The sequence below is a fragment of the Anser brachyrhynchus genome (genome assembly GCF_964034855.1).
Source record: "Anser brachyrhynchus genome assembly, chromosome: 12".
In the NCBI taxonomy this organism is placed as follows: domain Eukaryota; kingdom Metazoa; phylum Chordata; class Aves; order Anseriformes; family Anatidae; genus Anser; species Anser brachyrhynchus.
In genome coordinates this window covers 21,165,948-21,191,886 of record NC_137707.1, presented here as the reverse complement: position 1 = coordinate 21,191,886, position 25,939 = coordinate 21,165,948, and the positions used below count along the sequence as shown (strand labels likewise).

General features: G+C 38.8%; 1 long non-coding RNA gene across 1 annotated transcript in view; it reads left to right on the top strand.

Annotated features, from left to right (window-relative positions):
* The first annotated feature begins 3,508 nt into the window (after window positions 1–3,508).
* The window catches only part of LOC308176507, a 75,694-nt gene continuing 53,263 nt past the window's right edge, over window positions 3,509–25,939 (top strand). The window contains exons 1-3 of the long non-coding RNA XR_013938289.1: window positions 3,509–3,633; window positions 3,737–3,828; window positions 11,155–11,293. This is a non-coding gene — a long non-coding RNA (uncharacterized lncRNA). The remainder of the gene's footprint in view (window positions 3,634–3,736; window positions 3,829–11,154; window positions 11,294–25,939) is intronic.

Below are 25,939 nucleotides of genomic sequence, written 5' to 3'. Positions count from 1 at the left end.
ACACAACCGTCACGTTATGGAAGTGACACAGAAAAGGAGACCACCCTGCATGGTATAAAGAAGTGATAATCTATAATAATTGGTGTCTGTCTTGCTCTAGAAGAAGTAATGTGAATGTATATATTAATGGAAAAGGAATATATTGTTACATAATCATGCAAGATTACTTTCTTTGTGTTTGTGCTTTTCCTTGCTATGAGAACATATTTATTTATTTATTTACTTTTTCCCAGCAGTGAGTAGATTTGCAAACTTTTCATTATCAAAGTTTTTATCAACAATTATTCATCTTCTTGAAGCTTTGCATGTGAAGGCTTCTCATCAAGTCTTTTCTTTATTTGGGACAAAAAACTCATAAACTTTGTCTGACAAGGAAATGTAGATTATCTTTTGTTAGTAACTCTCATATTCCAGTTTCAGAAAGAGTGAAAAAAAACAAACATCAAAAACACACACACACACACACACAAAACCAACACAGAGAAAACAGAAAGTTCTAAATGCTGCCATTCATTTTACAGCCACTTCATTACCCAAATTTTAGGAAGGATTTCTCCATATTAGGTGTGGCTTGCAGACTTCCTAGTGACTCAAGTGAAAGGAACAGATCTTCAGAGAGAGCGATGACTGGCAACACTGCGAAGTGCTGTATGGGTTTCTAATGCCATTACCCTCAAAGGTAGAGGGAGAGTCTAGTTATTCTGGGCTGCAGTCTCCTAATGTGGGCCTTCTGTCTTCTCTTGACAACTTAAATGTCCCTAGCTCCCATCACAGGGTGATTTTTAACATAAGTACCTGCTTTGATCCATGTAGCAGTGTGTTTCTTTCTGTTTGAGAGCCAGGAGTCAGTCTGGATATACAGAGACATTCAAGCACAGAGGCTTGAATGACAATCTAGTCATAGATTACAACTGAGAAAAAAAAAAGTGCAAGACAAGACCTAAGGACATGCTATTCTACCAGGAAGCAAAAACCAAACACTGTTTTGTGAGATTAGCATAAGAATGACCCCCAAAGTCATCTGCCTCAAAAAGAAAAGCTTTTATGCTGAAAGCTTTTGTGTATGGACTGAAGAATATATGATGCCATTTTGGCTCATAATTCAGCAGATGAAGCTTTTTTAGCTTAAGTAGATATCTTGTATTTGTTAAGATTTTGTGATGATTGATCTAGGGGTTTCTTGATTATTGATGCAAGGTAAATTGCTAAAGTAAACGGAGGGAATCCTGCCTCTTGCATTCCCCTGGAGAAACACATGTGAAACGCCCTCTTTCTTTCCTGCCATTTGCCACAGACATGCTTTTGCATGCAAGAGCCACAGAAGGATTCTGAATTTCTCTCTCAGTAAAGCAGAGGTCTTTCAGTTGGACATAAACTCCGGAGGGATTTTACTTCTTAAAATACACGGGGCATGGACCCTCATCAATTAAGTTTCTCCATATTTCTGTTACTTTTGCAAGCATTTTCTCCTGCATATCGAAATTAAAACTGGCAGATATTTTGTCCAAGAAAAGAAATGCTCCAGGAGACGTTGCCTCTGTGGAGGCTGCCTGAATTCATCACATGCAGGACAGAAGATGCGCAGGTGCTCTCCTGCTTTGTTTTACGCATGCACTGGAATCAGGTGATTTAAGTTGGTGGGCCAAGGATGCCCAAACACTTGTTCCACACAGGCATATACTGAAAACTAGAAAAGGTCACTCTGGTTTGCCTTATCCAGACAAAAACTGAAAATGTTTGTGGATGGAGATTCTGCAGTCTCTCTGGGCAAACTGTCCCATTGTATAAATAGTCACAGTCATTGTTGTGATTTTTTTTTTTTAATTCCCATTTGGATTTCCCCTGCTGCAGCTTATGACTATTGCCTTTTGTTCTTTTGCTAAGCATCTCTGAGCATAGTCCCTGCTGTAACCCTGCCTTAGGTAGTATAAGACTACAATTAATCTCTGGGGCCCCATTCCCTGGAGCTTTAAGCAACTTGAGCTGCTGAAAGATGTCCCTGCCCATGGCAGGGGGGTGGATTAGATGATCCTTAAAGGTTCCTTCCAACCCAAACCATTCTGTGATTGTTTGATTCTTCAGGATAATCAAATTTAGTACCCTTAGCCTCTCCTCTTGTGACCACTTGACTCTCTCTAGTTTGTTGATACTGTTGCTGAACTATAACTACAGCTGTAGCTATAAAAACTAGTAAGGTTGTTACAAAGATGACTAGCTCTAATTAAATATACAACCATGTTTTTCTCTTTCATAAAACTACCCAAAAGGGTTTGTGTAATGGGGATGCTAAAATAATGCTGATTATACTTGTTTATATCAATTCTCATCAGAGGTGATAAACATTAATGCAAGAATGAGTGCAAGGTAGATCAAAATGATCACAAAACACCACTTTAAAATAGAGTTTGCATCCAGTGGATCACCCTGTCTAGAAAGGATGGCAATAAAAATGTATCAGTTGGCCTTTTAATTATTATGTTTCGCATGTCTGTATTCCTTTTGAAACTTGGAAACTGAATTTAAATGTGGAATCAAAGGTTTGATTTCTTATCTTAGGATTGATTAAGCATGGTATAAAAAACACATGATTTTGGTAGTTAATAAATTTCTTTGTTAGCAGACTAACATGGGCTTTTCTGGATAGACTCACACAATGTGTATCATTTGGTTTTAACAAGACAATCAGGGGAAATTGGGATGGGGGAAAGTGACAACTAAAAGCTATTTAATGCCAAACAAAACAACAACAAAAAACAACCCACAAAGTACCCCAAACGGAGGTGGTATGAAATTACAGCAGCAGGAGTTGACTAAGCAGTACCACCTGATCTGGCAAGGGCTGTCTAAGGGAAGGAGCTGGGGAATTTAAGAGAGGCTCTGAGTGAACACAGGTGGATTTGCCAGCTCCACGAGCTGCCTTTTAGTTGCACAGCTATTGAGACTAAAGTAAGGACTGCATATCTGCTTCTCCTCTGCAGTTAAATTTCTCTCTCTCTCTCTCTTTTTTTTTCTATTTTCCTTTTTTGTATGTGCATTGCATGCAGTGAAGTTAAATCCTGGATTTTGGCTCTGTGCTAGTTGAGATGGTTCAGTCAGTAACCTGAGTGTTAAGTCTAAAAGAGGCTATTGCAATGAGTCTGAGAGCTCCTTATCCTCTGGTTTGAAGAGTGGAATGGGTGGGCTGTAGCCCATTGCACGATGGTTTGGACAAACTGTGTGTCAACTATGTTTTGAATCAGTGGTAGATGACTTACTTAGAAGTGGTGTATATAGAGCCAGGAATAACAGCTCTTGCTGCCACCTAGGGTAGTATTAAAAAAAAAAATAAAAATGAAGTTGAAAATCTTTAATCCAGGTACATAATAAATTGCTTTTATTGTCCCAGCTGTGTAAAGTACACTTGTTATTCCATCTTCTAGCATCAGCATCTAGCCAATTCCCCTTTAAGTCGGTAGGCAAACTCCTGATTGATGATGAGATGTGCAGCTGGGACTGTGCACAGCCAGGTAAAGAAGTGCTGTTGAGATGTGGGTCTCTGGGGCACATGAAAAGCATGTAGAGCTTTCCTCACTGTTATCTATGTTGGTCTTCTGCCCTTCAGCCACATGAACAACACCAGGAGCCTGACTGCTGGTGGGTCATGTTGCAGGCTGGGAGCAGAACGCTTTTAAAATGAATAACTTTAATAATGTTGAATGTTATCTGTTGTGTTTTTCTGGGTGGTTCTCTACCCCAGCCACTGTCCCGAACTGGTGATGGTGTCTGTGTATAGCAATGTCTAGCATAAACTTATTGGAGAAGTCAATAGCTGCTTGAGTATGCTGGGAGGTGAGTATGCTGTGAAACCCATCTAATTTTGCAAACAAAAAGTGATTGTTGTGGTTGATGAAAAAATATAACAGTGCTTCTGTGAATGAAGGAAAAAGAGGGATCCAGATTTCCCCATGTCAGAAGTGTAATGTAGGTAGGCTTATTCCCAAGACAAAACTCTCCCCCTCCACACGCATGCGCTCTCTTGATCCCCCACAAAAAAATATCCTCTCTGGAAATATTCAGGTTTGTCAGGCTTCATTCTATGTTGTTTTTTTTGTTTGTTTGTTTGTTTTTTCCATACCATGTTAATGTTTATAAAGTTAGTATCTTTATAAAGTGTTGCCAGAAGTTTTCTACGTATATTTATGTACATATGATGGGGAATATCATATTAGGGGAATACTACTCCACCAGTAATTGGAGGACTCTGTTCTGATACTGTACTGACTTTGGTCAAAAACTTTGTGGAAAAAAAATGTTCAAATAAGAATTGAAAATTGTCTTGCTAAGTGATTTCAAGCACTTAGCTTGATGTCTTTTTCTACCTTAGACTGTGAAAACACGAGCAGTTATGCTGTTAGCTGGACTTTGATAGTGGAAATAATTATGCAATTAAGAATGTGCTTTAATTCTATTATACGATCCATAAAATTCAACAATCTTAAAAACAACCTGTTTTAACATATTTTACTAAATATAATTTATATAAGAGAATTTTATACCCTACCCAGTTATGCAATTAAATAGTACATGACTATTTCATACAATTAAAGATTGCAAGGATCTTCCTACATACAATATGATATATTTAACAACTTTTTATGCTAAATAGTTGACATAGTTAATGCTGTAGTCACTTAACTCAATTTTAATTAGCCAAACACCAGTTTGAAAATGTGAGCTTTTCATTAACTGACACTGTTCGTATTTTTGCTGCTTGTTTTCCCCATAGTTCTTTCAAATTATGTATGTGTAATATGTTAATGTTCATGAAATTCATTTTTCATTGAAGGCACTGCCAAAATTATTGCAGAGAGTGAGGAGAAATATACGTGTGTTTTCTGACAAGTGCAGTTGGAGCCTGAGAAAACTTTTAAAAATAAAAACACCCCGTCCCCAGATACAAAGTGCTAACTGAGTACCAGTCCTGCTTAAAACTATTGACTTGGCTTTGCCTCGGACCAAGTAGCATTTCTCTTCCTGTTCTTGGTTTGTATGACAATAGAGCCTTAGCAACTACCTTTGAATAACATGTGGGCTGTTTTATCTCAAAATTGCTAAGAGGGAAGGCTGGGGAGATGTTGCAGAGTCAGTGACAGCAAGTGGAAAGCGATGCAGGATTGTCTGATGGTCACAGTCGTCTGGACTGAGATCTTGTCATTGAGGAGCCTTGAAGTGCACAAAAACCAGAGCTCAGTGGAAAGAGATTTACAGCTTGAGCATGGGTCCGGGGGAAGTATTTCATGAGAGATGGCTTCTAAAGGACTTCTATAATTTATTGTTTGATTCTGAATTATAAAACAGGGAAAAGGTGATATTAATTTGACTTTGTTATAATACTTGCTTTGCACTGTTAATCCTACTATCTATATAGCTGGGGAAAAGATACCAGCTGGTTATAGGCTAGAAATTACCATATTAATGTTTTATTTGTGTGGGAATATAGTTGCGTTAATTAATGTTTTGATGTGGTTACCAGCACTTAGTGGTCTCTGAACGTCCTCTGCTGACTTAGGGAAATTAGAAAGCTTCAGGCATAAATGTGGTGGGGCCATTTATACTATCTTTATCCATGTTCTTGGGGTGAATCTCGCTTTGTGAAGGGTGAAGGTGTGCACTCACACCAGCGGGAGAAGGAGCAAAGGGTGGCAGGGGAGAGGGAAATGCCCATGATCTCAAGCCAAAAGTGGGGGGTTTTCAAATGGGGCGTGCAGCTCAAGTCCAGACATCACAGAATCATCTAGGTTGGAAGAGACCTCCAAGATCATCTAGTCCAACCTCTGTCCTAACACTAACAAGTCCTTCACTAAACCATATCACTAAGCTCTACATCTAAATGTCTTTTAAAGACCTCCAGGGATGGCGACTCAACCACTTCCCTGAGCAGCCCATTCCAATGCCTAACAACCCTTTCAGTAAAGACGTTTTTCCTAACATCCAACCTAAACCTCCCCTGGCACAACTTTAGCCCATTCCCCCTCATCCTGTCACCAGGCATGTGGGAGAATAGACCAAGCCCCACCTCACCAGAGCCTCCTTTAATGTACCTATAGAGAGCGATAAGGTCGCCCCTGAGCCTCCTCTTCTCCAGGCTGAACAATCCCAGCTCCCTCAGCCGCTCCTCGTAAGACTTGTTCTCCAGACCCCTCAACGGCTTTGTTGCCCTTCTCTGGACTCTCTCGAGCACCTCCATGTTCTTCTTGTAGCAAGGGGCCCAAAACTGAACACAGTACTCAAGGTGCGGCCTCACCAGAGCCGAAATGGCTGGCTGCTTCTCAGTATGGATAACCATTGCCTCTCTAAGTGAGGAGAACTCTAGGTGCCTCTCTTGCTACAGAAGTGGTTTTGCAATTCACTGGTATTTCACAGTCTAAAAGACTGTTACTTTTCTTTACTCACAATTAGTTCACTTTCTTATTTCTTAAACCTTCTTTTTGCTTCGTTTTTCCTGCCAAACAAACGGTAGGGAGGGAAGCCCCCAAAATGTACAGAAGGGATCTGAATAAACAAACAAAGAAGTTAATCTTGAAGCTGTCATTTATACCATTTGCTTTACTTTCTTCCACCTTTCTCAGTCTCCCTCTTTCTCTGTTGCACCCCACCCTCTGCCTCCTGCATTCACTTCTTTATCCTTTCAATTCTGTCATTACTAACAAAAAGTCTTCTAAGACATTTATTTTCTTGTTTCAGTCTAATGCACAGGAACTGTGTTTATGCCATTGATGGGTCTCCTGTGCTCATCTGCAGAATTGAAAGAGTTAAATGTACCAGCACTCTGTAACCTAGATAAAAAGTATGCATTTTAATTTCTAATAAAAAAAAAATCAAACAGGTATGAATAGCAATAAAATTGCTCAAAATGTTTAAATTGAAGGAAAACAATTGAAAATGGATTTAGAAATATAATGTTTAGTTAAGCAAGCTATAATGTTCTGTTATTTTAATCAGTATTGTAAAGCAATTTAAACTATGCTGGAAGAGACTTCTTATGTTTTAACATATCATTCTCCCCCTCCCTCAAAGAGTCACTAAAAATTCTTTAATGTTTCAGTCATATTCTATAGTCCTTGGCAATAGCATGCTCTTTGTGCAAAGGTTTTAATTTTTTTGATCCATTTCCTGGCCCTAATACTGCCAGCCCTGGCTGGAGCAGCCAAACAGACCTCCCGGCTGTCCTGTGAAGACCTAGATGCTTTAGATAAGGCCTGGATGTGTTTGTTTGGTCCACTACAAGATTTAGCACCTTCAGAGAAATGCGAAGGATTGATTGTGCAGGAGGAGTCTTGATTCAACAGTGTCTCTGTTATAGGGTAAGCCTCATCCCTGCCTCTCCTGGCAGGGTATGCTGGGTGAATTGCTGTGCAGGTGACAAAGACCAAAATGCCAACTTGACTGGGCCGTGTGCTGCCTTGCAATCACCAGGAAAAAAATCATGCCTTGAGGCAGGAAAAAATAGGACTGGTAATTTCTAGGGCCTCATCCAGTTCTGGGGTCTCTGATGGCCACCAACCAGTTGGCAGTTCAGCACTGGCACTATCTTATGGGTAACTAAAACCTTAGGACATGAAGGTGTGTGTGAGTTGGTTCAGATACATGCTTCTACTTTAGATGTTTGCCTGGAAAATCTGTGCACCCTTCTTGCCATGGCATGAAAAAGATGCTTGCTCCTGTGGCTTTAGAGGATTATCTTCTCTGTCCTTTTAGGAGAGCTCCAGCTCCTTGAGGAGGAGGAAGGGATGCCTGTGTTCCCTCAGCCTGGGGTGTTGCTCCCTGATGGGCACAGGGCCCTCCTGGCTCCATGTGGCAGCACTGCCACCTTTGGCAGGGTGTCATCAGCTGCTGCCCTGCATGGTGAGGGGTAAGGGTGCTGAGGCAGCAGAGGAGGGCCTGCTGCATGGCTGCGTGCTCTCCCTTGTGTTACCTCTTCCTTCTCCCTCCATATGGGCAAATAGCTCTCCCATGCTGACCCCTGCTTTACCCCACAATTGTTTGCCTGTTCATTTAAATTCCAAAAGAAACATGGAAAAAAGAGGATCCTGCCATGTGTCAGCAGAGCACCCAGCCTTGCAGCGCCCACATCTGCACATGGATCCGGTGGTCCCGCTCCAGAAGGATTCCTCAGGAGAGAAGTTGGATCAATGATAAATCACCATGGCTGAGGCTGCTGAAGGAGTAAAGAGAGGGGAGAAAGCAAGTGCCTTCCGTTCCTTTTGTTGTCAGGGCGGCTGCATTTAGGGGGAGAGGCTGAAAAGGGAGGCTTCTTCTCTTAATCATCCAGTTCTAACAGAGGACTTCCAACTGTGGGCATCGCATCAGGGTGAATGACACTCATGGGGACACCTTGATGCTCTATGTGCTGTCCCTGCCACTTTTAAACAAGCTTTTTAGTATTTAGGATGTGTTTATTAAAGAAGGTTTGGGTTTTCAGATAGGTACTAAATCTCTGCGATGTGTCGAATTCCCTTTCTGTGAGACTCCAGTGCCAGTGCTGAACTGAGGGGAGGCGGGTGAACTTAAATTAACCCAGGAGAGGAGGGTGAATGCTGCTTTCAAGCAGCAGATGCTGCAGCACCAAATAAGCATATTGCACAATAAATAGCAGTCATGGCTTTAATTAGGAATTCAATTGAAGTTGGAAACCACTTGCCTACAGTAAAATTGTCCTATTTAACATTTCTATCAACATATTTTTTATCATTGGCATTGTTGCTTTTAATTTAACTTTCAATTTTAACTTTCAATGTTATAGATAAAATCTTTTCTTGAGACCACATTAATAGTTCTTTCTTTTGAATCTGTCTTGTACTTGAATCATAGTCACTGAACAAATCTGGGAGGCTCAGGCCAAAAATAAGCAAGTCTTTAAATTAGCTGTCCAGAATCTGGGATACTTGTGATTTTGGATCACTAGATCTATTGGGAGCTTTTAGCATCCACACAAAATGCCTTCTTTAAAACCTCTGGTCTGGTGGATTGGAAAGCAGTTGAAAGGTGACAACTCTCAATATATAGCCCAGGATTAGAGGAATAATAGCTTCACTTGCAAATAGAAAACGTGGGCTACCTAGAGGGGTTGAGCTTAAAGAGTGTAAGTGTTCAGGAAAAGGGAGAAAAAAGTAAGTGCTTGCTACATCCACCAGTGCACCTGTAGCTTACCTATTGTAACTGTGATTTATATTTAACTTGAGGATCAGCTATTTATTGTGTTGGCAGCCTGGAGAAGGCTTTCTACTCCTCTAGTTGAGGATCAGTGCATAACTGCCCCTGCAGACACCAGGAATCACTTATATGATGGCCACAGTAACGAGCCGAGCAAGGAAATGTGTGAGAGGGCTCCCATGATCTGTTTCCAGGGATCCAGCAGTCTCAGTATTGGACATCATGGCAGCTCTGTGCCTAGCTAATTTCATGTAAGGTAGAGATGGGACAGATGATCTGCTTGTGGGAATGCTTGGGATCTACGTGTCCACGAGGCTGTTGAACTGGGAGGCAGAGACCAGACACAGACCACCACTGAAGACAGGGGGCATACTCAGCAACATCTCCTCCATGCAGCTCTTCACCCCCATAGACCACAAAATGCTTCCCAACAAATACACACTTGTCTATAATATGATCACAGCTCTAAAATAATTAGCCTCTAATACCAGAATAGTGCACAACTCTGAAATGTAGGAAAGAACTTCATGAAGCGCTAGCGGGTAAAAAAATCAAACAATCCTTAGAAAAAAAGTCTTCTCTTGTTGTACAGAAAGGGGTAACTTCTGTTACCCCAAAGTTCCTCATCTCCCCTGGCAAAATCCTTTCCTGGTACAAGATCTAGGATTTGGAGTAATATTGGGAACATAAGCAGTAGATACCAATCAAACTTTCTTTAGAGCTTAATGCCATAGGTAACACCACTGTTTTCTACCCTGTATTTTTCCATCAAATATGGGCAGTTTCCAAAGTTAATAGGGAAATGGAGAACAAAACCAAGCCTGCTAAACTCTGCACTCTGCAAAGGCATTCCCCAAATTTCTCTGTGTTGAAGTAGAAACTATGTACAGGGTTGGGACTGTAGCAGACCCTTGTTATCTAGATTGAGATTGCAGGCTAATACAAGTTTACTAAATTGTAGACATCCATTTATTCCTACTCTGCTTAGGAAATAACTTTCCAAAGCCTAGATCGCACAAGCAATGTTTGTGCTGAGTGTTGTAAGCACTTACAAAGAGCTGAAATTCATCCAACATGAAGCTGGATGTAATCAGTTCAAAAGTACCATGGGAAAAAATGATGTATTAGTAAATATATCAAAGGGAAAGAAAAAAAAAAAAGACGACTAGGAGTGAAGAACCTGATAATGTGAGCTCAAACATATTGTTGAAAGAAAATATAGTAAGATAAAAAGAAGCAAACAAAAATTCTTTACACTTCTATTCTACTAAACTCTGAATTTTTCAAGTAACTTATGGGCAGTTAAGCTTCAGGAGACAGCCTCTGTGTCAAAAGTTTGACATACCATATTCCTTGAGCTCACTAAAACTCAAATATATCTTGAATTCACTTGTCACAAGTGGAGAAAATGGTGGATTTCCAAATTGTTTTGTAATTTCAAGCAATGAGTCATAATCAATAAACTATTCCCAGAACTATAGTTAGGAAGGGAATAAAAACAAAGAGAAAACACACAGGAAGTAAGGAAATAAGTTCCTAAAGAACTGTAGCTGATAAGATATTGGCTACTGATCCAGTACTGTATCCAGTTATTTAGATAGATAGTAGTATTTAGATAGATAGTTTTTTATTTGTCCGTTTGTTTGTTTTTGTAAATGTAAACAATTTTCCAACTGAACCACTTTTTTTCATTTAAGATTTATTTTTTTGGGGGTGATTTATTTTACTGCAACTCATTTTGAAAACATGGAATTCTGATTTCAAGTTTGGCCAAAAAAAAAAAAAATGCTCTCCCAGGGAAACTGTCCTCCCTCTGTGTGGAAACTACATGGAAAGAATGTCTTCAAAGATATATGGAGAAAGTATTTCTTAGAGTGGTTTATAAGACTTATTTTGTGAATGTTTGCAAGGCGCTTCGAGATCTTAAAATTTCAAAAATGTTTTTTTTGTTTGTTTTTACAGCCTGAAGTTTCTGTGTAACTGGAGTAGATTTCTGTGCAACCCATATGCACAGACTATGGCAAGAGAGTGAATGGGAGGAAACCTGACCAAACCATGGGATAAATCCTGCTGTGTTTGAGACATGTATATCTGCTAAAGTGTAAGTGACACATGTAGTCTTAAAAATAAACCTAAATCAAGTTCAATGCCTGAAGGACATCTGTCAGAGAAAAGCTGTAATTGGGGGTTTATCGTCCTTTCCCAGTTCCTTCTGTGAGTAATCTTGGATTTTCTTTGTCATTTTAAAACTCTCCAGGAGAATGCTTTGGAAGTGATTTCTTTATATTCGCTATCTTCCATTTTAAGTATGACCAGGATTAATATAACATATGCAAACTAAATCCAGGCTATTGCATTTACCAACACTGAATTTTTATGAAGATAGGGTAGCTTTTTAATAATCCTCTCTGGCTTTTATTTGCCCTCCTTTTTAATATTTCAATGGAAAAAATATTTGTTACCATTTGTTATTTTGCAATTTATTTTTGTAAAAGTCTATTTGTGTTGCTTTTGGCCAGAGAGGTACTGTGACTTGATCCAAATTGCCCTCCTCCTGGAGCAATCCATGGAAATGTTTTGCTATTGTGTTAGTACCAAACTGTTTCATATCTAGAAGACTGAAATCACAGGGACAAATGCAATATTTTTCTTTGCTCGACTTCTGTCTAATGAGCTCTGCTGTTGGGCAATTGGAGATCTTCATTCTAGCCCTCTTCTTGCTAGCTCCTGTGTGGCTGAGTGCATGAATTCTTAATACTCCCATTTCCCCATCTGTAAAATGGGAATTTTTATACTTTCTAGTTCTATAAAATTTATAATGCAATTAATTGGATATTGACAGAGCAGTCTGAGACCTCAGGTGGTAGGTAGTATATGTAAACATTTTGACAGTTTTATTATTACTTCTAGGTTAAAAATAGAAATGTTTAGGAATCACATTTGGAAACAGGCAAAGAGAATTTGCATGGCTGTTGTCAGCAGAAGTATTTTGACCATCTCTTACTATTTTATATAAAAAAAAGTTCTTGATCTTGAAATGAATCTATTTAAAATATAGCCCCATTCACAGAAGCTTTTCAGCAAGCTTTTTATATTAATAGGAAGGCCATTGTTTCTTGTAGAAAAGAAAGCTTCCTGCAGAAATGAAATAAGATAAAGAGTGAAAATAAGTTTGTGGGGTTTAGACCTCATACTACTGTAATATCAACCTATTAAAATTCAGTACAATGCATTACATTATTTGGGAATAGCGCTGGCTAACCCATAGAATCAAAACTGAGAATAATGGTTCTCACTATTCTTTTCAGCTGACCTTTTGCTTAGCTGTGAGCTAAGGTCATTTTCACTCTTGGTTGGGCTTCCTTGACAGCTAAGATGGCTTCTTTATGAAGATACTGAGATAAACTAGGGTCGTGCATTCATTTATGTTGCTAAAACCACTTCATCAAATACTGCTTCTATATAAAATACTCCTGATCTAATCAAGAAAACATCAGAATCCTGCAAAGTGCCCTTGTTAATCCTGTCACTTACTACCTAGACCATTTTTCAAGATGATTTAATTAGCAAAGTAAAAGAACTTACTATTCTTTCAGCATTATTCACACAGGTTAAATGTATGCTTTGGCTTAAGATATAAATAACTTGCACACACTACTAGAAAATACATGCAAATGTAGCACTAACATTTAAAAGCAAAGCTATAATCTTCAGTCTTTTACACCATAAGCCAGACATAATCTGATTTTCTGCCAATTTCTCCAGAACCTCAGAGTCATAGTAAGAGGTCTACCTTTGCTAATTTTCAGAGACAGGGTGAAAAAGAAATCTTACTAGAAAGAGCTATACATGGCAAAAGTATAGTTACATCTTATTTTTTTTTCCAAAACCAGAGTGGCATTCCCATACCAAAAATTCTAAATGTTCCTGAGAAAAGGATAAAGGTAAAGGAGAGAAACTTTAGCCAAAAGGAGAGGGGGAAAAAAAAAAGTGGGTAATATATGCTCTCTACATGTATGCTAACCCATAAAGTAAGGAGTTAGTGAAAGAAAAGTAAAAATTGCAACAAGAAACTCTGATGCAACTCTAGTTTATCCCTAGAAACAATTCCCCTTATTAAATAAAGTGTAGGCTTACTATAGCTAATTGTCAGCGTATTCTTTATTACTACTTCATAGTTATAACATCTGAGTGTTCCTAAGGTATAATTAAAGATTTACCTAGATTTATGAGACTTTATCATCACCAACAGGGTTAAAGAATGCCAGGGAGACCCATTGCATGAGGGTTTTGCTCAGCAGTTTCCACAGCAGTAAGGGCATTACAGAATTACTTCAGTGCTTTAGAAAAGCTTGACTGTTCGGCAATAATGTAAGAGGTATTAATAGAAAGGGAACAGTATGCATGTGTTAGGCCAAATGTGGGGCTTACTTTTTTTTTTTTAAAAAAAAAAAGAGAATTCAAAAGAACAGGATGGATGTACTTTGATGAAGAGTGAGATTACATAGAAACTTATGGATATCATTTATAACAACAATAATAATATACGGGAAGCAGGAGATACTGTGTTAATTCTCAAAGTCCATGCAGCCCTCTGAATTTCTTTAACACAGATATCCTTGGTAATAGATCAGTGCTCTTCACCTGAATTTTATGCAGCCCACACTTTTAAATGTTAACTAAACAGCGTTCTGTGCTGTAGCCTTCCGGATGTTACCATATTTATTATAAAACTGTTCATTTGTTGTATTTAGCAAACATTAAGATGAGCCTGCAAGTCCAGGATGGGATAGAAAAAATGTGTAGTGATATTTTAAGAAATTATGGTACCTTACATTCCAGTTTCCTATGCATATGATCAAGTTGCAAAAGCCAAACTGACTTTGATTGATACCTTATTTTTCAAAAGATTTCCCTGGCTTAAACAGGACAGACTGAGTGGTCAGAAACCACTGTTAAGCATTCACAATTTACCTTTCTTTTAGCTGCATTTAGGCATAGGGGGAAAAAAAGGCATTGGGATGGAAATGATTCCTATATTAGTGACAGATCCTTAGATAGTGAGTTGAATATGAATTTACCTATGCTTTCATACATAAATCTTGTCAGAAGTGACTCATTTCTCCTACATTCACAGGGTCTGTGTCACTGTAGTAGTTTATAGGGGGCAAAGGATGAAATTCTTGCCTGAGTTAAGTATAATAATCAATTCTACACATGGCCTGGAAACACTAATTGGTTATCTTGCCCTCTAATATTAGTCTTTTGCAGTGTGAATCTTTGATCCTTTGGGCAAACATTTCAGTTTCTGTTTGCTAAGGAAAGGTTTCATTCTGTGCATACAGCACATGGGTGCCTGCTTCTTATCACACTTGCTGCGACAGTGTAGAAAAGCTAATATTCGTTGCACATAAATTGCTTCTCATACAGGAACTTTCACATCCTCTTCTTTCCTTCTTTGCAAATTCAGAGTTGAAGCTATAATGGAAATTCGAGTCATGTGAAAGGAATCCAAGGTAGAGAAAGAATATCTGCTTCTGGGGGATGGATTGCCATTTTGAAAAAGGTGAGATAAGGGAAGTCAGAAGAATGTAGTAAACAATAAGATTATGTTATTTTGCACTGCTTTCCTATAAACAACTGATCTATAAAGCTGCTTTAACTAAAGAACCCTTAGGACTTTGAGCACATATCAGGCTCTTGTAAGAATATTAAAGTTGCACATGCAGACACTCGACTTTTAGAAAATTCTGGAATTTTAAGCTACTCATTCAAGCTGAACTCTGTTGGTGTCAGCTGGTACATATGTGATTTCACATTTTCTTTAGCTACCTGATTATGTAATTCTTTTTTCTATGGGATTTCCCCCCACCTCCCATTCAGCCCTTCTAGAGCACAGGATGAGCTAGTTTCTGGACATAAACTAAAGCACTGTATAAGGCAATTAATTATCTGCAAATTCCTTGCCTTACTAGCTCTAGCAGTTGAAAGTTAACAGGAACATGTTACGGCAAGCAGAAAAACAACATGAGAGTAAATAATATGCAAGAGAATTCAGTGAAAAATCTGTCTGCTCGCATGGGACATGGGGTCAGAATAGCAGACCTCCTGAGCTCTTACAGTGGTGGATAAAGTCAAACGAGCAGTAATTACATATGCAGGTCTGGAAGCTGTAGCATGTGGCCAGGATATGAGAGGCCTTAACTTGTGACCCAGACTTACCTGGGGACACTGGTGTGTTTATCTGCTGCCTGTATAATGGGAAAATTAGTATTGTCCATCTCCCTTTGGAGTGATGTCTTTAGTATTTTTAAGGCAATGTACTCTGGTAATAGGTGTCAAAGCAATTCAGCATTCCTTGCAGCAAATACATCTGAGACCAACAACCCATGTGGGAAGAGCTGCTGCTTTTCCTGAGTCGCTATGTCCCACCTATATACTGCATGATGCAGGGCTTGTGTGGAGAAAAGTCATAATTGAAGTCTGCGTATGCTACACTTAAGTAGAAGGCAGATTTGAAGTCATATGGACTGCCTAATTTTAGCATTTCCTATCTTGTAAGTGCTCAACTTTTGTAACATAAATCATAACCTCTCAAAAGTCTTAATGTAATTTCCTGGGAATTAACATATATATGTATATTTACAGACAAAGGAAAGGAAACAAATTCTGTTTTGTTCAGTCTTAACAGCTCCCTTCAGGCATGTGATTTGACCCTGATTCCTCAGGACAGATTTAAACTATTTGAATGACATGACTTTTTAAGTTACTGGCAGCAGGAAAAGGTTCTTGTCTTGGAAAGGGTGGGCTGCTGCAGCTATGCACTGAGCCAGGGAACCTAGACCAGATTGTGTATGCAAGCTCATGCTCTCTTGGCTGTGTGTGCCTCCTAACACTGGAGGAAACTTTTCTGCTGTGTGGTGACACAGAGGTGGAGGATGTGTGAGAAAGTCCTATTAAATAAAGGCTTTGCTACGCTGCAGGATGTGTCTACTACTGCTGTGTTGGCTGCAGGGCAGCTTGGCCTTTTAAAACATTCATTTTCAATCAGTACATGGGAATTCTGTGAAAACCCTTTAGACAATCTGAGAGCAGAAAGGAAGTTGTTTGCAGGAGGGAAGGAGTTAATGCAAAACTGCATTAAAGAAATAATGGGAGAACTTCCTTAGTTGCAGTAATTTATTCTTGTCATACTTTGAAAGCTGGATAGAAACAACAGATTTATAAAAAATTCTCAAAGGTATGGGTTTTAAAATGAAGAGTGGGAACTGAAGGGGAGCTCCTAGCCACCACTGACAGAAAAATCCACACCTATGTCTTGGCATAAGTGTGCAAAATTATTCTCTTATTCGTATTAACATGGGTTTTTTTGTTTGGTTGTGTTTTTTTTTCAACCTTTTGAAAGTGTGGTAAGATGGTAACTTGATCCCTTAAATGTTCATTCTTGTACAATAACTATTTTGACCCTTCCTTCAGAAGGCAGAACGGATTAGACTTTTAAAGGTATCCCTGTCCATAGCTTGTGCTGGCCTAGGAGATGGTAAGATTTCAATAGGAATTATAAATATGCATATTTTTGGGGATCTGAACTAGTGTGATTCCTGCAGTGTAAAACCCTGCTTTCAATGTGCTGTGAAGTATGGACAGTAATGAGAGTAATCTAAGAGCAAAATCTGTGAGAACAAGGGCTGAGAAAGTTATTTAATCTTTTTTTATTTTTTGTTTTTATATTTTTATATTGTATTGGGTTGGGCAACTTGATGCTTTTGAGCTTGCTGTAGTCTGTGATTTTGGTTCTTGTTGCCCCTATTGTCGTATTCCTCTTTTCGTGGTATTATGGATTAGCATTTGGATACATGTAAATATGTGGCTGGTCAAACGGTTTGGAAAGGTCTGTTTCCTCAGCGAGGAAAAGGTTCCTCGGTACTGATATATTTACTCAAAAGCCATGTGAGAAGTACCTTTTAACACTTACAGATATTCTGTCAGCAATAACATGACTTAAAGAAGAGGTATACATCCAAACTTAAGCCATGTCATTTCCTTGAGCAAACAGAACTCAGCAAGGACAGCTCTTCAGAAGGGTACAATTGGTCTCTTTTTTTTTTTTTTTTCTTTTGGTCCTAGTTTCCTATGGAAACAAAGCATATACAGTGTCAGAGGCTGTTTGGTTCATGCATAAATTGCTTTGTAATTGGGGTTCAAGAATTAAAAGATGGATACTTATTGCAGAATATTAATTTTACTATGATCTCCAGGCAATCAGGAAGGTAAAGGAAGAGTGTGGTAGTCCTCACCTGAGAGAAAAATTTCAGATGGTATTTGTAATTTATGAGATTGCAGAGAATATACACTGAAGGGAGGCCTTCTAGTTATGCCAGAAGAGAAAAAGCTGTGGATGGACGTTGCATCTTCATACATTTCGTAGTCAAGACTCCCAAGACACAAATGTACTAGAGACAATGTTCTGGAACAACTTGGTATCTTTGAAACTATGGCTTTCCATGAACTGCCCAGTGAATGATACTGGAATTGCAGTTAACATAAAATGTTTCTCCGTGTTTCATAATGATGTGATATTCTTCTCTCTTTGATGTCTAAATCAGCATTTTCCCAAGTGGGGGACCACAACCAACAGACTGTTTTTTTTGTTTTGTTTTGTTTGCTTTGTTACTTTTTTTTTTTCCAGAAGTTACTTGTTACAACAGATGTTTCCAAGAAGACATCCTAAGACAGGAAAGGTATTTTTGAAGCAGAGGGCTGCACTGCTAGCAAAGTGTTGTTTCAGCTACCAGTTGACTACTGCAAAGCCTGGAAGCACTCCTACCCTTGTGTTGTGGCTCCCAAGCTGGTTGCTAGGGCTCTTGGATTAGGAGAGAAAATGTGTTTCCCCATGGTCCGTTTGCACCACCAAGGGGAATTCAGCCTTTGAAAAGAATTGTCATTTCTGGCAGCTCCTGAGTGGGACTGGCAGACAGGAAAGGACAGTTGGAGACAGTTAAGGTCCTTCTAAAATGGTCTTTGCCATGAGGAAGTGATGTAGGGGTAGGAAGTGGTCCCCAAAAGCTAAAACATGAGGATGAGGAGAGGTCAGCAAGGAGATTTAAAAAAGATATCATGACCTGGGAAAAGGGAAGGACAGACAATTTTGAGCAGATATATATGTAAATGGTTGTAATAATTAACACTAATATTCACAGTAGTAGCAGCAAAACATTAGGGCTTATGGAAGCAGGACTAACCTACTGCTAAAATATTCCCTCCATTCCTTAAATGCTGATAAGTGTTTTTAATTTTGTTCTAGCCAGGTTAGTTATAATCTCAGTGCTATCCAGTTGTAGAGGAACACGTGGCCAGTCCTGTCATCTCTCACCTTAATGAGCACTGAAAGCGAGTAACTGGAAATTCTACTCAGTGCTCAGCATAGCAGTTCATTATATAAGTTCTACATATAGTTAAATTAGTAGCTTAGTTGACAAGAAGGTGACATAGCTCAACTTATTTTTTAAATTGCTTAGCTTTATCACTCTATTGAACAGATTGTTCAAGTATTTATAGAATACTGTGCTATAGCCAATGTGATCTGCAATTAAGGCAAAAATGGTCAAGTAAAATGACATGATCAAGCAGTTTAAAATGAGTTGACCTCTGATTGCCATCAAACAACCAGAGGTTGAGGCTTGAACCACAAAATCCCCTTTTTAAAATTCTTTAAGGAAATTGGGTGCTGGGACTAAAATTTGTTTTGACTGAAACTTTAGAAGAAAAATATCCATATTATAAGGCCAAGTATGTTGTTGCTCTCCATTGTGGTTTATGAGCATGCTGTTGAGTTTCAATGAGCTGACCCTATAGCAGAAGCTGTAAACCTCAGAGAGACTGCAGTTGCTGAAGCCCTAAGACAAGTATCTTGCCATCCTGAAGGTATCATGTTCCTGAAATTATATATATTAATATAAAATAATATTTTATAATTATTTTTTAATTAATATTACATTTTGGCTTAACAGCAGAAAAGGGCTTAAATTCATGCAAACCAGTTCAATTGAAAGGTCCATGACTTTGATTCTAGGACTCTCGGTTTCCAAGACTTTTACTCTAACCCTGAAAGAATGGGGAAGTTGTGTCTTTATCCAGGGCTGACTCAGAGAATATTATTCCAGATATAAAACGTACAAAATCAGATTTTTCATTAACACAAAGTTATCTGAGTAACTTCATTTTATGGGGAGTTTAACAATCTCTTGTTTTTGGAATCTTCACTGAAAAGAGACATAGGAAATAAATGAATTGTACAGAAAGAAGGCTCAGCTTCAGCCATCCCATTCTAAGATACTTACTTTAGAATTATGACTGCGACTTCTGAAGTGACATTTTTCTTACCTTGAAAACAAACAAACAAAAAAACCTTGTTCTAAATCCAGTATGTGTGTGGGTTTTTTTGGTGGTAGTGGTGGTAGTTTTTTCCCCCTCAACTTTCCTTTCCTAAGGATGCATTATTTGGACAAGGAATTTTTCATTAACAGTCAATTAAATGACTGGTGGCCAACTGCATGGAGGATAGTCTTGACCATCAGCACCTTTGGTGAATTCCTGTTGGTACTGGGAAAGTGAATAGGGACAGAGAACAAAAATTTAGAGGTTAAAGAATGCGTGTTCAGAGGAACCTTTGAACAGCAAAAATAGAAATATCTTCTCTGAAGGGACCTCAGCCAAGCAAAGAGTTAGTTTCCACTGATATAAATTTTGGTTTAGAGAGGTCTTGGCTGGTGAGGTTTCCTATCACAGGAATCAGCTCATCTGTGTGGTCAGGATGCTCCCACCCTCTTCTAGCACAGCCTCCAACACTCAGTCTGTGTTCTGCTCTCTTACGCCAGTGGTGAAAATTCTGTTGATTTTGAAAACAGCATTGCGTGTTTTTGTTGCTACTCTGGTCAGGCATTCTCTCAGTTTAAGAAACACCTGGGCATTATTATGAAGGCTTGATTTAAAGAATTAGCAATACATACATCTTGCAGATTCAAAGCAACTATGGCTGTTTCAAAAAAGCTTGTCCTACAAGCTGCATTGCTTCAATTCACTTGGAGGCTCTTCAGGATTTTTGGAGCAGTTGTCAGTGTTGTTTAGGTTAAAGGTTCTTGAAAAAGAAGTCCAGTGCTGTTAGCACTTCCCTCTAACACAGTAGACTATGTCTTGTTTCTCAATAACTACAAACCTTTTTGCTGCCAGGAAATATTTCCAGCTGATTTTGTAATAGAAGGAGTCCACTGGAGATGGGAAACAGATATACAGGAATATCTGACATCAGTCTTGGCCACAGCATCCAATTCTGCTTTTAACTGTGCCAGACCACTGTTGGTTTGAGGAAAATTCATCAGCACAGAATAATATGCTACATAGCAGAATGCAAAACACTCATCGTAACAGTGCTGATGTGTGGTTCTTGCTACCATGATCCAGATGCATCCTTAGCTACCACCCCCACACTTCTTTCAATGTCTTGGTTTGCTCTTTCTAGTGGTATTTTAAGGACTAATGTTGGAAATAGATTTTTCCTTGCTTCTCCCTCAGGAGCCAAGGAAGACAAGGAAGAAGAGCATCATTCACACTCCCCATTACTTCTCACAGAAGAATAACTGATTTTATCATTGGGTGTCTTGGTTTACTGCTGAAACTAATAGCACAGCATGAATCCCCTGCAGCTCTTCTTAGTGATTACTCCTGCCTGGCATTCAAGGGTCTTTGAAAGGCTTTTTGGGCTGCTTTTCGACATGGGAAATTTGTGAGGAGGAGAACTTTCTGCTGCCAAGGGGTGGCACGGCAAATTTAGTTTAGCAGCTCACCTTAATTGACTCTGCTGGTGCTTGCCATGCACTAAAACTTCACATTTCATCTGGTCAGCGTGGCTATGCACTGCATAGGTGGTTTGAAGTTGGATTTACCCTGCCATGGGAACTGTCTCCATCAATGAAAGGATGAGCCTGTGAGCCTAGTGGTCTGTGACAGCCTAGAATTCCAAATTGAAATGGCTGCACTGGCAAGGGGTGAGCAGCTGAATCCTCACAGCAGCTAATTCTTCTCCTGCTGCCTCTTTTTTTTTTTGTCCAGATAGACATTTTGTTGGTTGTGAACAAGTCTACACAGAGAGTGGAAAGAGATATAGGTGCTCTCCATACTCCCTCCATTTGTTTTCATATGATCAAGTAAGCCTCCTTCCCTTTGTGTGTGTGTGTGTGTGGCAAGACAACTTTTGTAAAGACATCCATCTTGGCTAGCTGTACAAACAAGATAAAAATTTTAGAAGTTGAAGTTCAATGCTATGATGTGATTTAACTGTACCTGTCTAAACCTCCCAAGCTTGACATGTCAGTATCAGAATGTGACATGTCCTCATCACAATGATGTGTGATGCCTGGGGCACTTCAGGAGTGCTGTTTAACCACACTACAATGTTTATGCTTAAAATGCCATTTACATTTTTTAGTTTTTAGTACCCCTGGTCTAGTTTGAGACCAGCGTGGAGCTCGTTACTAAACAGGTAATGGTGAAGAATCCAGACCAAGAAATGGTGGGATTAGTGTACAGATATTTTAAATCAGTCAGGAAGGAGCTGCAAGGAAGGTAGGTTTCATACATGGTCACCTCTTCTCTAGATGGTCAGGGCTGATGGGCAAAGTGTTAGCAAACTGCGTGCAAATGCATGCTTGTCAGTCCCCTCTGGGAAGGCTTGGCAGTCTGAACCTAACAGCCAGTGTTCTTTACTGGCTTTTTCCTCCTTTTTTTCAATCAGGAAAAAAAAAAGTCCATTTTTAATTCATTTTCCTCTGTGTGACAGCAATCCTAAGCAAGCAACCTACTCCAATGGTATAGGGCATCATGTGCTAACATGCTAGGCTCTATAGCCCAGCAACAGTCCTCTCCTTGTATGTGTGGTCTTGCTGGGAACAGTGTCTCTTGGGAATTACAGAAGTGAGTCTGTCATCAGGAGATTTTTGCAGCCAAATTTTATTTCCTAAAGACAAGATATTTCATTTCTGAGCTGATTTGTCTTTCACTGAACCTCAAACATTAAGACTTCTCTGCAAGATTTGAAGACCATTCCCATGCCAAAGAGGGGGTATTTTCATTTGCTTGTGATCCCCCCTAAGGTTACCTCCATTACCTTCAGCTGTGTCAGCAGGAGTTGTGAGAATTGCTTTTGTGTTGGGGCTAGAAAATGATAATTTTTCAAGACTGTTTTAAAACATCAGATGGGAACAGAAGTTCACAAAAAGTATTTCTTCATTTTTTTTTTAACAAACTGTTTCATAGCATATGCACAACTTAATATGGCATATGTTAACTTCAGTGTTTTAATTGATTAGCAAAGTAAATAGACATATATAATGGGAATGATCTGTCAGCAGATAAATCAGTAGCATCATGAGGCTTCAGCAAGGTGCATTCTTTCTTAAAAATGTACTTGTTTGGTGGTTATTTTGGTTGGTTTTGTCTGTGATTTAAAAGAAATTTGATACATTACCTACTGTGAGTTTTGCTTTCACCCCTGCAAGCTGTACTGTCTAGCAGCATGCAAATGAGAGATGGCTTCGCATACTGGGGGGAGGAGAAAGGAGAGGGATTAGGTGAACTACTAAATACACAATGTGGAATATTGTCATTGTTCCCTAGTGACCTTGGGAATTGACCTTAACCAAGAAGAAAGTAGACTGTAGGTAGTAGGTCAAAAAGTTTGATTCAATGGGGCTAGATTGCAAAAGGCATAGGATGGGGAGGAACAGGCCCCAAGTTTATTTGTCTGTGAAGCAGAATTTGGATTTATCCATATCTGCGTGTATATTATCCCCTGTTTTTCTAAATAAGTGAGGAAAACTCTTTACGTTCTGTTACAGAAGAATCTGAAGAAAACTATTTCAGGGGCATGTCGCAAAAGCTGGCTCTTCTCTCCAAAAGCATTTCTACAGGCTGTCAGCTGTCTTTGTCCTAGTAAAGGTTTTAGGCCAGAATAGGTCTGGGGGATTGAAGATACCAAAACACTAAGGTTAAAGAAAGGATTGAGAATTGTTACCTGTCCCCATGCATAAATACAATTTCAGTCTATTACATGTCCATGTGAAATACAGGCCACAGTATGATAAAATGTCCCTCATAGAGCTTGAATTGCCCCTGTTAATATTCCTATTAACTCTAACTTCATACTGAATTTTGTAAGTTCGCTAGTTTTGAATGATTGCTTTATTGTTGGATTTGCTTTACTGTAGCTCTAATTTTCATCAGAAAAATTCTGCTCAGACAGCCATGTCAAACACTCCATTCCAGCTCTAAGCAATCCCGTTTCTGTTGGCAAGTTTGTGGACTTGAGATGCTTTACAATCAGGGCTCTCAAATGCGGGCATAACTCTTAAAACACAACTGTTATTCTTAGTTGCTGCTCTATGGACAGCTTTCCTGAGAGACACAGTCTAAACAGCTCTTCTAAAATCAATCATTCCATCTAAAGTATTGCAAAAACATGTAGGACAGCCTTAGATTATTTCAGATGCAGTAGATAAGCACCGTTATTTTTTAACTTGTACATGGGATGTAGTTTTTTCCACAGTTTTGATAACCTTTTGTGCACATAGCAGTTAACAGCTGAAAAGTATTTTTTCATTAAAGCGTATCAGCAAAATACAAAAGCATACATCCAGTAGAACAAAGGCTTTGGGGACCAGGACTTCTTGTTGCTACTCTCTGCATGAAGCTGACCTTGTCTGTATTCTATAATGGAAGTTACTTCATCATCCAGCCTTGAGCCTCTCCTGAGAAAATACTGCCAATCACGCTGAATTGTGCCAAAAGGCATACCACCTATGTCATGCAGATGACTGTCCACTGTGGACTCAAATGAGACCACCAACTTTTAACCCTAACAGAACTGAGAATTTGTTTTGTTTCAAAGTAGAGACAAGTACATGGGTCTACAGGGTGCTTTTGTTTTTACATTAGCTTTTGGAAGGTTTTGCAAGGTTTGCATACACAACTAAAAACAAAGGGGGAAAAAAAGGAGGCTTTATTGATTCTCTAGGTATTATGCAAAAGCCAGTCGCATTCAAAACTTGATATTTAGCTGACCTGTAATATAAGCTTTAAAGAAATTGACTGTTAATTTTGTTTGCTTATTTTGACTTCATATATGGCTCCATTTTGAGTGTTTCATTTAAAAATATGGGGGAGACATGATACCCCCAAAGACTTTGTTATGAGATATAAAGCTCTTCAAAGTCCAGTATACCAGTTTCAGTATATCTAATGTCCCCAGTTTAATGTGGGAAGTTTGCAAAGATCTTATTGCATAAGATCTTAGTATTTTGTTAATTTTTGCAGCATTTGTTCAGACTCAAATTTCCCATTTGAACGTTCTCCCTTAACTACCTTCATCAGCCGCGGATCATAGGGCATTGAGGATCCTGGCTAACAAAGCTAGGAAAAAAGTATTTAGCAGACAATGACCGTAAGCAAATTTGAAAGACCCAGGCCAATTACAAATCATATCCTTCCTCATTCAAAATCAAGGCAGCATTCTACCTCTTCTAGGGCCTTTCTGAGCCACCATTAGCATTCCAAATTTGATGCAGCAAAAAGCTCATTTGTCCCCACAGGAAAAATACAGATTGATTTCTCAAAGTATGGTCCATTATCTTCCTCGTGCCCTCAAAGCCACGTTTGGACTACAATCAGTGGTGTTAGCTGAGCATTAGTCCTGATAGTCATTTGACCATTAATTCTTTTGGTTGTTGTATGGTACAAACATTAAGTTAGCTCATCACTAGGAATCATCATTAGCCTGAGCATCACCTGACCTGGCCTGCTGAAGGATTTCATGTCCTTCACTGTTGTATCTTAGCACTGATGTCAGACAGAAGGTCACATTGGGACCTTCAAATTCAGAAACCTTTATAAAACTTTTAAAGGGAGAAGGACCAAGCACACACAGATGCATATAAGGCCAAACTGTACTCCTTAAGTTAAAGAAAAGCCTTAGTTCTTTATCCCGAGGTATATAATATTGTATGATGTTTTTCCTGGTCAAAATCAGGTTAAATTGACTGCAGCGAAATGCAAAATATAAATGACTTTGAATTTAAGAAAGTCATAATAGAAATGATGAAAAAACTTCCTATATTGTACTTGTTAGTATGAGTTAGATGTTTCTAATCTCAGGCCCCTTTCAAAAGCCACATTTCATAAAAATTTTTTTAGTGCACCTGTTCTGAGAATGGAAGGTCAGTGACATGACAGAAAAGGCCAACCACAACACAGAGTACTGATGCCTCCATAGAACTATCAGCATACGTTGGTGAAGATGTCAATTTATTGCAGCATTGTAACAGCTAATAAACCCTATGCATTTCAATAGTTTCTCAACTTGTGAATGTTTTTCCAGTTTTCATATGTCACACCTGAGTCCCTTTTCTAACAGACTTTGTCTGTGCAGAACTACTTGATTTCTCTATTGAAAGATTTTAATGTAATTAAACTGATTGCTGAAAAAGACATCATTCTTGTTTTAATAAGGCAATTTACATATTCAATAACTTTAGACTTGCTTGCTGAAAGACAGTTTGAAAGTTTATTTGTATGTTCTTTCACTCAAATGTTTTGAGATTCTCTCCTCTTGTTTCCATTAACACACTGATAAATGAAATCAAAATATGAGGTAGTTTCTATATTTTTCAGAATTAGAAGCTAAATTGTAACAGGGGCC